The sequence below is a fragment of the Piliocolobus tephrosceles genome, chromosome 2 (genome assembly GCF_002776525.5).
Source record: "Piliocolobus tephrosceles isolate RC106 chromosome 2, ASM277652v3, whole genome shotgun sequence".
In the NCBI taxonomy this organism is placed as follows: domain Eukaryota; kingdom Metazoa; phylum Chordata; class Mammalia; order Primates; family Cercopithecidae; genus Piliocolobus; species Piliocolobus tephrosceles.
The window spans coordinates 187,154,758-187,167,752 of record NC_045435.1 but is presented as its reverse complement, the minus strand read 5'-3'; positions in this window follow the sequence as shown (position 1 = coordinate 187,167,752).

Genomic DNA, 12,995 nt, shown 5'->3' with positions numbered 1-12,995 from the left:
TTTGAAGGATAAAAAAGACTATATATTAAGTACAATGTACACTGCTTGGGTGATAGATGCACCAAAATCTCAGAATTCACCACTAAAGAACTTATCCATGTAACCAGCAACCACCTGTACCCCCAAAACCATTGAAATTTTTACAAGAAATAGAAAAAAATATGCAAAATCTCCATCCCCACTCCAGACCTATTAATCAGAATCTTTTTACTTTTTCACAATTTATATATCATTTTCATGTATTTTAATTTATTTACATTTTTAACCCATGCAATATTGTTGAAAGTCAATATTCATTAATATTTACCAATATACACTTTTTATTTATACTTATTCATTTTTGCATGTCTGACCTTGCTATTGTGTGCCGTTTCTAGGCCTTTTCAATGGACAAACACAGTTGAAGATTTTTTTTAAATACGTGGATGTGTCTATTGAGAGACAGAGATGAGAGACAGACATGGAGGGAGGGATGGGGGAGGGAGGAGAGGCAGAAAGAGAGAGAGAGAGAGAGAGACAGACAGACACGTAAGGTCATTTTAAATGGTTCATTTCTGTATGAATGTTAACCAGTTGGATACAATTAAGTTCATGTCTTTCATTTTACATTAATTTTTAAAGTTTGCTTTGTATTTGTAAAATTTTGTTTCATGATTGCTTGAAACACCTAATTCTCACATCAAATCTACAAAATAAGGAAATATTCCATTATATCTAGATTCTACATCTCCTACACACACATATTTCCTTCCTTCCTATAGCAAACTCAAAAATTTTGTTACTCCTTTTTCCTTAATATAAGCAAATACGCACACATAATGGCATGATCCCTCAACCTCCCTTTTCCAGATACATGATGAGAAACTTTCATGTTTTCTCCATCTTTCTTTTCTCATTTAAAAATATATACTGTAGATCACTTTATGGCTGAGATCTTCTTCATTTGAAAGCTAAACAGTGCTCCACAATGTATTAATAACAATTATTTCATTAAAAGTATTAAGATAAATTTTCTAACAATCTACAAGTCAATTTCCTTAATGAATTAGCAAAAGGGACAAGTAGACAGTCTCAAACCTCTTGCCCCCCACCAATCTCAATCACACACACACAAATCAAAAAACAAGCAGAAACTTTCAGAACCAACATTGTCAGAACTCTGGAAAACAATCAAAGGCTTACAGCAACCTAGTGAACATGGAATCAAGGAAAAGTTAATTTATAAGTGGTTGAAAAGCCTTCTGGCATTTTACTTGCTCATGCCCCACACTCTCCTGACTCAGCAACACTCTTGAAGAAAGCAGCCTACATTCCCAGTATGGGATCCTGGTCCCTAATACCAAAGGAAGTATAGCAAACCTTATATGCAAATTATCATACAGGCCTATTCTAACCTGACAGAATGATCTGAAAGAGTCATGCAAGGTGCTTATCTTAGTGGGTCTAACTGAAAAAATCACCAAGGCCAGAAACGTGGTGGGCATTATTTGAAAACACTTCAAAGTGGATAAGCAACCCACTGATATCTAAGACAAGAGATTAAAGTTGAGACATACAACAGACAGACCAAGGCTTAAGAGAGAAACCTGGGAAGAGAGTTTCTTAGCAATCAAAGGTACCCATATTTATGGGGAATTTGGAATGCCATACATATGCCAAGGGCAACAACCATGTTCAACAAAGACCTCAAAAGATCTTAAGTTTCACCTTGGGTGAATCTCTTGTCTCAATGAAAATAGAGCTAAGTGTTCAAGAAGGGAAGGGTCCTAGAAAACAGCCAATCTGCAAAGCCTGAAAGAAGTACTTTTTTGCCTCCTGACACTGGCCCCACCTTTGATGTTCAAGGAAATCTCTGTCAAACACAAGACTAAAAAAAAAAAAAAAAAAAAAAAAAAACTAAAAAACTCTATGTGACAAGCAATATAGTCTCTGCCAAAATAGTTTGGAAAAGTCACTAGACAATGGACTACTACAACCTTCAACAATAAAAATAGAAAGAAAATGCAAACCCCAGGGAAGGGTGAGCATCTAATTTCCAAGGTTATCATATTCAAATGTCCAGTTTTCAACAAAAATCACAAGATATATAAAGAAACAGAAAAATATGGCCTACGTAAAGGAACAAAATAAATGAACAGATGCTATCCTCGAGAAAGTCCAGATAGTGGACTTACTAAACAAAGACTTTAAAACATTTGTCTTAAATATGAAAGATATGAATCTACACATCCCAGAATCTCAACAAATCCCAACTAAGATAAACTCAGACACTCACATTGAGGCACATTATAATCAAACTCTCAAAAATCAAAAAATATCGAAAGCAGCAACACGAAGCAACTCCTCTTGTACAAGGGAGCCTCATTAGGATTGACAGCCAATTCCCCCATCAGAAACTGAAAACTAAAAGCATGTGGGACAACATATTTAAAGCACTGAATGAAAAAGACTGAAAACCAAAATTTCTGTATCAGGCAAAAATGAGGGAGAAATTAGGCGATTCCAAGGTAAACAAAAACCGAGGGAGTCTGTTACCGCTAGACATGTCTTGAAAGAAATACTAAGGTAGACCTTCAGGTTGAAATGAAAGGACACTGGTAATAACTCAAAACTGTGTGAGGAAACAAAGGGCTCTGATAAATGTAACTACATGAGTGAATGTAAAATCCAGCATTACAGTATTCTTAATTTATAACTCTACTTTTTGTGTCCTACAGCAGCATTCCCAAACCTTTTTGGCACCAGGCACCGGTTTTGTGTAAGACAATTTTTCCACAGACCAGGGGTGGGGATAATTTTAGGATGAAACTGCTCCACCCTAGATCATCAGGCATTAGATTCTCATAAAGAGCATACAACTTAGATCTCTCGCATGCCCAGTTCGTGATAGGGTTCACACTGTTAAGAATCTAACGCCACCACTGATCTGACAGTAGGTGAAGCTCAGGAGTTAATGCTCACTTGCCTACCACTCACCCCTTGCTGTGCAGCCCAATTCCAAATGGGCCATGGGCCAGTACCAGGAGTTGGGGATCCCCACCCTACATTATTTAAAAAACAAAGACATAAAAATAATTATAGATCTATACTATTGGGCATAAAATGTATAAAGATATAATATGCCACAACAGCAATATAAAGAGAACAAAGTTTTTTTTAATTATACTTTAAGTTCTAGGGTGCATGTGCACAACGTGCAGGTTTGTTATGTATGTATACATGTGCAATGTTGGTGTGCTGCACCAACTCATCATTTACATTAGGTATTTCTCCTAATGCTATCCCTCCCCCTCCCCACATGCCACAACAGGCCCCAGTGTGTGAAGTTCCCCATCCTGTATCCAAGTGTAAAGAGAACAAAGCTTTTGTATGCTACTGAAGTTGATGTCAATTCAAATTAGACTGTTATAAATTTATTATGATTAATGTAATCCTCATTGTAGTCACCAAGACAATATTTAAAAAAATAAAAGAAACTGAAAAAGGAAGCAAAACAATTCATTTAAAAATATCAACTAAACACAAAAGAAAATAATAATAGAGGAAATGAGGAATGGAATAAAAGGCATTATCCATACGGAAGACAGACAGGCAGAAGTCCTTCTTTAACAAAATTTACTTCAATTGTCACTGGATTAATATTCATTAATGAAAAGGCAGTGTTTGGCAGAATGGATTTTTTAAAAATTATTCAATTATATTCTGTCTACAAGAGACTCACTTTAAATCTAAAGACACAAATAGGTTAAAGTGAAAGGAAGGAAAAGGATATTCCATGCTAATGGTAATCAAGAGACCTGGGATAGCTATACTAGTACCAGGCAAATTGACTTCATGTCTAAAAAAATTACAAAAAATAAATAAAGACATTATATATTGATAAAAAAGTAAATTCATCAAGAAAGTACAAAAATTATAAGCATATATTGCACCAAACATAGCTTCAAAATATATAAAGCAAACACTGACAGAATTGAATGGAAAAACAGTTTTACAATAATAGTTGGAGGCTCCAATATACCACTTTTACCAATGAGAACATCTAAACAGATGACCAATAAAGAAGTAGAAGATTTGAATAACACTATAAATCCACTAAACCTAACATACATGCATAGAACACTCCACCCATCAACAGCGCAACACACAATCTTCTCAAGTGCGTATGGAACACTGTCCAGAACAGACTATGTTGGGCCACAAAATAACTCTTAATAAATTTAATAAAATCAAAATCAAAGTATCTTCTTTGATCACAATTTAATGAAATTAGAAGTCAATATAATGAATATGGAAAAACTACAAATGTGTGAAAATTAACATGTCCCTATAAAACCAATGGGATGAAGAAAAAAAAATCAAAAGGTAAACCAGGAAATAGAAAATAATAAAGATAAACACACACTCACACACACAATGCCAAAATTTATAGGAGGAAGCAAAGGCAGTACTCAGAGGGAAACTTATAACTGTATATACTCGCATAAAGAGAAAAATCTCCAACCATTAATCTAACTTTATACTTTGAGGAAACAGGAAAAAACTAGAAGGGGGAAAGAAGATCAGAGTAGAGATAAATGAAATAGAGAATAGAAAAACAACAAAATCAACAAAACCAAAAGTTGTTTATCCGAAAAGATAAATGAAATTATAAGCCTTTAGCTAAGACTCACAAAAAGCGAAGCAGCAAATGACTAAATTAGAAATAAGAGTAGAAACATTACTATCAATCTTACAAAAATTAAAGGATTATCTCAAATTTGCAAAAATAAAAAAGGATTATAATAATATGAACAATTGTATACCCATAAGTTAGATAATCTAGAAGAAAAGAACCAATTCCTGGAGACACAAATTGCCTAAACCAACTCAAGAAGAAATGCATAATCCCAACAGACCTGTAATAAGAAATTGAATGAGTAATTAAAACACTCCCAGGCTGGGTGCAGTACTTCATGCCTGTAATCCTAACACTTTGGGAGGCTGAGGCGGGTGGATCACGAGGTCAGGAGATCAAGACTATCCTGGCTAACACGGTGAAATCCCATCTCTAATAAAACTACAAAAAATTAGCTGGGCATGGTAGCATGTGCCTGTAGTCCCAGCTGCTCAGGAGGCTGAGGCAGGAGAATCGCTTGAACCCAAGGGAGGTGGAGGATGCAGTGAGCCAAGATAGCGTCACTGCACTCCAGCATAAATGACAGAGGGAGATTCCATCTCAAAAAAAAAAAAAAAAAGTATAGGACCAGATGGATTTGCTGGTCAATTCTCTAAATAAGTAAGAATGGAAAATAATCCTTCCCAAACTCCTCCAAAAAATAGGAGGTAGCAATTCCTAACTCATTGTAAGAGGTAAGCATTGCCCTTTCATGCCCACTTTCACTTGTTATTCAATACTGTACTGTAAATTCCAGACAGAAAAAGTAGATTAAAAAATATATAAAAGGCTGATATAGTTTGGATATTTCTATCCTCCAAATCTCGTGTTGAAGCATTAGCTCCAGTGTTGGAGGTGGAGCTGGTGGGAGGCGTTTGTGTCATAGAGGCAGATACCTCATGAAAGGCTTGGTGCTCTCTTCATAGTAATACATTCACATGAAATCTGGTTGTTAAAAAGAGTATGGGAACTTCTCCCTCTCTCTTGTTCCCTCTCTTGCCATATGACATGTCTGCTTCTCCTTCACTTTCCACCATGATTGGGAGCTTCCTGAGGCCTTCACCAGAAGCAGATGCTGGTGCCATATTTCTTGTACAGTCTACAAAACCATGATCCAAATAAACCTCTTTTCTTTATAAATTACCTAGCCTCAACTATTCCCTTATAGAAATACAAAATTGACTAATGCAGAAAATTGGTACCAAGAAGTGGGGCATTGTGATAATGACAGCTGCAAATGTAGAAGCTTTAAAACTGGGTCGTAGGCACAGGTTGGAATAGTTTGGAGGGCTCAGAAGATGATAGGAAGACAAAATTTGAAACTTCTTAGTCTGTTTAAATGATTGTGACCAAAATGCTAATAGAAATATGGAGAGTGAAGGCTGGGCTGATGAAGTCTCAGATGGAAAAGAGGAACTTACTGGGAACTGGAGCAAAGATTACTCTTGTTATGCCTAGCAATGAACATCACTACATTTGCCCATGCCCTATGACTTTGTGGAAGACTGAACTTGAGTGGTGACTTAGGGTATCTGGTGAAAGAAATTTCTTCTTCCACCAGCAAAGCATGCAAGATTTGGTGTGTCAGCTTCTCATGGCCAATGATCAGATATGGAGCACAGAAAGAACTTAAAGTTGGAACTTATCATTAAAAGGGAAGAAAAGCATAACAATTTGGGTAATCTACACCCTGGCCATGTGGTAGAGAAGGAAAGAGCATTTCCAGGTGAGGAATTTGAGCAAGCAACCATTACTAGAGATATCAGCATGAATAAATGGGAGTCATGTCCTAATGGCCAAGACAATTTTTAAAAAGGTCTCAAGGCATTACAGAAATATCTGAGGTGGCCCTTCGCATCACAGACCCAGAGGCCTAGGAGCAAACAATAGTTTCAGGGGCCAGGCCCAGGATCCTGCTGCTTTGTGCCACTTTGGAGAGATGTTCCCTGCATTCTGGTGGTTCTAGATGCAGCCAAAGCTCAAAGGGACCCAGGTACAACTCAAGATGCCATTCTGAAAGGCATAAAAGCTGTAAGTCTTGGAAGAATCCAGAGTGGTAAGTCTGCAGTGTGCAGAATGCAAGAGTGGAGGAGGTTTGGCAGCTTCCACCTAGATATCAGAGGATGTATCAGACAGCCTAGGTGCCCAGGCAGCCTGCTATAGGGGCAGAGTGTCCACAGAAAATCTCTACTAGGACACTGCCAAGGGAAAATGTGGAGTTGGAGGCTCCACAGAGTCCTCACTTGGGCACTGCCTAGTGCAGCTTTGGGAAGGGGTTCACTGCCCTCCAGACCCCAGAATGATAGTCACCAGCACTGTGCACCTTTAACTTAAAAAGCTGCAGACATTGGACTCCAACTCAGGAGAGCAGCCACAGAGGCTGCACCCAGCAAACCCACAGGGGTAGAGCTGTCTAAAGCCTTGGGGACCCACCCCTTGAACCAGTGTTCCCAGGATATGAGACATGGAGTCCAGAATTATTTTGGAGCTTTTAGGTTTAATGTCTTCCCTGCTGGGTTTTGGACTTGCTTGCTAAGTCTGTTGCCCCTTTCTTTTGGCCAACATCTCTTCCAGAATGAGAATGCTTACTCAATGCCTGAATCACCATTGCATCTTAGAAGTAAATAACTTACTTTTGATATTACAGACTCGTAAGTGGAAGGAACTTGCCTTGAGTCTCAGATGAGACTTTTGAGTTGATACCAGAATGAGTTAAGACTTTTGGGGACTATTGGGAAAGAATGATTGTATTTTGCAATGTGAGGAGGACATCAGGGTTGGGGAGCCAGGGGCAGAATTATATAGTTTAACTATTTGGATTTCAACTCCAAATCTCATGTTGAAATGTGCTCTCTAATGTTGGAGTTGGAACCTAGTGGGAGGTGTTTGGGTCATGGGAGCAGGCCCCTCATAAATGGCTTGGTGTTCTCCCCACAGTAATGACTTCATATGAGATCTGGTTGTTAAGAAGAGTCTGAGACCTCCTCCCTCTTTCTTGCTCCCTCTCTTGCCATGACACACCTGCTATCCCTTGGCCTTCCACGATGCCTATAAGCCTCCTGATGTCCTCACCAGAAGCAGATACTGGTATCATGCTTATCGTACAGCCTGCAGAGCCATGAGCCAAATAAACCTCTTTTTGTCAGAAATTACCCAGCCTGAGGTAATTCTTCCTAGTAATGCAAAACAGACTAATACAAAGGCATCTCAATTTGAAAGGAAGAAGTAAAACTACCTGTTTGCCTATGATATAATCCTATATATTGAAAATCCCAACGAATCCACAAGATAGTTAGTAGAGTTAATAACTGAATTCAGCAAAACTGCAGGTTCTAAGATCAATAAATTAAAATCAGTTGTTTCTATACACTAGTAATGAACAATCAAAAAAGGAAATTAAGAAAGCAATTCCATTTACAATAGCTTCTACTATACCAAGGAATAATAAGGAATAAATTTAATCACAGGTGTGAAAGACTATACACAATAAATTACAAAACATAATTGAAAAAAATTAAAAATAGCATAAATAGACATTCCATGATCATGGATTGAAAAACTCAGTATGGTTAAGATGGCAATGTTACCCCAAAGGCCTGCAGATTCAATGCAATCCTTATCAAAATTGCTACAGTATTTTTGTAGAAATGAAAAGGCTAATCTTAAAATTCATTTGGAATTGCAATGGGGTCCCTGACAGCCAAAATAATCCTGAAAAAAAAAAAAAAAAAAAGAAAAAGAAAAAACACTGGAGGATTCACAATCCCCAATTTCAAAACTTACTACAAAGCTCCAGTAATCAAAATAGTGTAGTAGTGGCATAAGGCTAAACATATAGACCAATGGAACAGAACTGAAGTCCAGAAATAAACCCACAAACTTATGGCCAATTGGTTTTCCTTAAAGGTGCCAAGTTGATTCAATGAGAAAAAGAAAATTTCTTCAACAAATAGTGCTGAGACATACATTAGGTTTCCAGATGCAAAATAATGAAGTTAGAGCCCTATTTCACACACAATTAGGATGACTATCAGGGAGAAAGAGAGAGAACAAGTGTTGATGAGGATGTGGAGAAACTGCTGATGGAAATGTAAAATGGTGCACTGATTATAGAAAACAGTTTAGTGGTTCTTCCAAAAGTTAAAACAGCGAGTTATCATATGACCCAGCAATTCCTACATATAAAACCAGAAGAAATGAAAACAGAGACTCAAATACTTGTACTACAATGTTCATTTAAACATTATTCACAATAGCCAAAAGGTGGAAACAATCTAGTGTCTGTGAATAGGTAACTGCGTAAACAGAATGTGATGTACACGTAGAATACTCAGCCATAAACAGGAATGAACTGCTGATACACGTCACATGAGTGAACCTCGAACACAGTATGCGAAGTGTAACAAGCCAGACAAGAAAGGAGAAGTAGGTTGATTCCACCTTTATGAAATATCTAAAACAGGCAAATTCATAGAGACAGAAAGGTTAGATTGCTAGAAGTTGGGGAAGGGAAAGAATGGGGAATTACTGCTTAATGGGTACAGAGTTTATATTTTGGGTGACTGAGAAGTTTTGGAAATAGTAATAGTAATGACCAACACTGTGAATAAAATTAATATCACTGGATCGTACACTTAAAATAGTAAAATTTCATACTTTGTTATGCAGATTTCATAATAAAAAATACACCAGCAAAATAAATAAATGCAGAACATGCTAAAGGAAAAAAAGGAAAATAAATTGCCAAAACAGCTTTAATTTTCCACTGGAGGAATATGAAATAATACCAATAGATTTTTTTTGAAAGAGTAATAAAAATGAACGTATCTCACTACACATTAATTTAGTAATTTAAAATGTGGCACTAGACAAAGGTAAGAAAATTTTTTAAACAGAAAATGTATAGAATTAGAACTATTACAAGTGCATTTCAAATCTATAAAAAATGGGTTGGCTGTTTAATAAACAGCATAGGCAGAAATGAACAGAAAATAAAAGTAATTATATCAAAATGAATTCCTAGTGAAATAAATCTCAAAACCTAATTAAAAAGAGATTAAAATATGTAAATATTGGAGACTCCCATTTCTAGGAAATAAAATAGACATACTTTTCCCTATCCCTCCCACTAAATACAACTAAAACACCTAAACATCATATTATAAAACCAACATTAGACTCTCAATAAAAAATAAATAAGTCAAGGAACTTCAGAACCTAAGGAACATGGTTTCCCTGGGCTTTCTTTTCTCTTATATATATCAGACTAAGAAAACTACGAAGTTTTCAAAACCAGTGGTCCTCGACTTTTTTGGCACCAGGTACTGGTTTTGTAGAAAACAGGTTTTCCATGGACAAGGGTAGGTGGGCGGGGTGGAGATGGTTTTGGGATGAAACTGTTCCACCTCAGATCACTGGGCATTATTCTCATTAAGGAGACAGCAACCTAGATGTTCTGCATGCGCAGCTCACAGTAAGGTGTGCACTCCTATGAGAATCTAATGCTGCTGCTGATCTGACAGGAGGCAGAGCTCAGGTGGTAATGCTCACTGGCCTGCTGCTCACCTCCTGCTGTGCGGCCTGATTCCTGACAGGCCAAGAACCAGTACCTGTCCATGGTAAAATGATCACTCCACTAAGACATGACAATCCTACATGTGTATGTATCTTGATTAATATTAGGTGTCAACTTGAAGGATACCTAAATGGCTGGTAAAGTATTTCTGGGTGTGTCTGTGAAGGCGTTGCCAGAGGAGAGTGACATTTGTGTCGGTGGACTGGGAGAGGAAGACCCACCCCCAGTATGGGTGAGTACCATCCAATCAGCTGCCAGTGCGCCTAGAACAAAGCAGGTGGAAGAAGATGATGGGATCATCTTTGCCTGCTGACTTTTCTGGCTGCCTTCTTTCTCCCGTGCTGGATGTTTCCTTCCATTCGTCCTGCCCTGGACATTGGACCTCAGGTTCTTTGGCCTTTGGACTCTGTGACTTGTACCAGTGGCTTACCTTGGGACCTTGGGCTTTGGCCACAGACTGAAAGCTGCAGTCAGCTCCCCTGGTTTTGAGGCTTTCGGACTTGGACAGAGCTGATTATCAGCTTCTCTCTTCCCCAGCTTGCAGACGACCTATAGTGGAACTCCATCTTATAATCATGGAAGTCCATTCTTCGTAATAAACTCTTTCATATTTATATATCCTATTCGTTCTGTCCCTTTGGAGAACTCTGCTATATACATATATACACATACACACATACACATATGGAGTATCAAATGACAGCTGCAAAATATGTGAAACAAAAATTGATAGCAACTGAAATAAAAAAATAGACAAATCCGGAAGTAGAGACTTCAGCACCTCTCTTGACAACTGATGAAATAACTAGACATAAATCAGAGGATACAGAAGAACTCAACAATACCAATTGGCCAACAAGATCTACTCAACATAAAGATGGCCCCTGACTGTATGACAATGGTGTTAAATCTGGATAAATCCATCATAAATTGAAAATATTAACGTGAAAAGGCACTTTCAACTTAATGACTTTATGCAGACATAACCCCACAGTAAGTCAAGCAGAATGAGTATATAGAACACACTACCCAACAGCAACACATGTGCTTTTCAGTGCTTATGCAACATATACTAAAACAGGCAATATCCCAGGCCATGAAACAAACTTCAACAAATTTAATGAAATTGGAATCATGCAGAGTGTATTCTCTAACCACAACAGAATCAAACTAGAAATGGGAGATTTTTAAAAGGTATCAGGAAAATGGTTCTGGAGCAACTGAACATGCAGGCAAAAAACACAAAGCTTATCCTAAACCTCACACTTTATACAAAAATCCACTCCAAAATGGAGAAAATCTTCAAGATGTAGGGCTAGGCAGAGTTCTTAGGCTTGACACCAAATAATAATCCATAAAAGAAATTTTACACACCAATTGATATACACCAATTGGTACTGTCCAGACCAGAAAAGGGCATTTTCATACATACATAAACCCTTAGAGTCAATGACAGAGTCACCTGTGTTTGAGAGACCCTGCAGCCTGGTCAGAGATGTGAAGGAATGAGGGATTGACAGATCAGCAGGAAAGGTTTCAAAATGATTAGTTAGGCACAAAGAGCACTGCTAGTGATGGCAAAGATCAGGTAATGACACAAAATAATTTAAAATGGCAGGCATAATTAAGGGTATGTTATGATCTACATGACCAAAACCAAATTTGTATGATTAGGCTGCAGAATTGATAAGAAAAGTGGGTGTGTCCTGGAAGTATGGTAACCAAGACATACTAGTGGAGTTAATTTACAAGAACATCCAAAGACCATTTGAGGAAAGAGGCTCAAATTTCAGCCTTGGGAATAAAACACAGAGACGGATATTGGTTAGAAAAACACATAACAAGTTAACGACAATCTACTGCATGTGGAGATAGAAGTAGCAAAACAGTGCAGTAAAGAACAAAAGATCATGGCTGAGGCCTTTCCTGATGGAACGTCTAGGAAGTCTTTGTGATTTTGCAGACACCCAGCAGTGAATAAAGCTGCTCTCTTCCTGGCAACATCTTAAAAGAAACCAGCAGCCCTTGAAAGCAGGAATCCTCAAATGTTATACCTGAAGGAGTGCTTCAGGCAAGTGAACTCAGATACAGCAGGATAAATGATGTCCCAAGTTCCTGAAACAAGCTCATAGCAAAACCTGGACTAGGACCCCACATCTCCTTATTCCTGTAGATTTCTTTACTACACTGACTTTGCAGCAGCCTTTAGTTTTGCGTTCGTTCATTTAAGAATGATACCCACACAATGGAGAGGGGGAACTGGTCTTCCTGCCCTTGAAATGGAGGCAAAATTGTCTTGAAACTGTGACTCTAGGATTTGCAGTAGTCCAAAACCCTCTTAAAGGTTTCTCCAAATTTCTAAGGTGTGTGAGGTGGACAGTGGCCTCTTAGCTGCTTTAAGAAGGAACTTTCTAGTATGCTACCTCTTAACATGGCCACATGGCCATAGCCTGACAATCAGACTCAAGTCATATTCCCCACAAACCACCCTATCACCTTGAGTACCTCTTACCACAGATTAAAGGGAGCTATTTTACTTGCATATTTAATTTTTAAATTGGCTTCTAGATGCATCAACTTTTTCCACTGGCAATTTTAGTATTTATTTAGAGACCAAAGGTTGAAATCAACATACCAATCTTCTTCAACTAAATAAAACAGTATCACCTGCACATCATTGGTACTACTCAAGATCTAGCAGAGACTACAGAAATCATTTAGATTCCCTGCTATATTTGCCATAGAGGAATCTGAGGCCTAGAG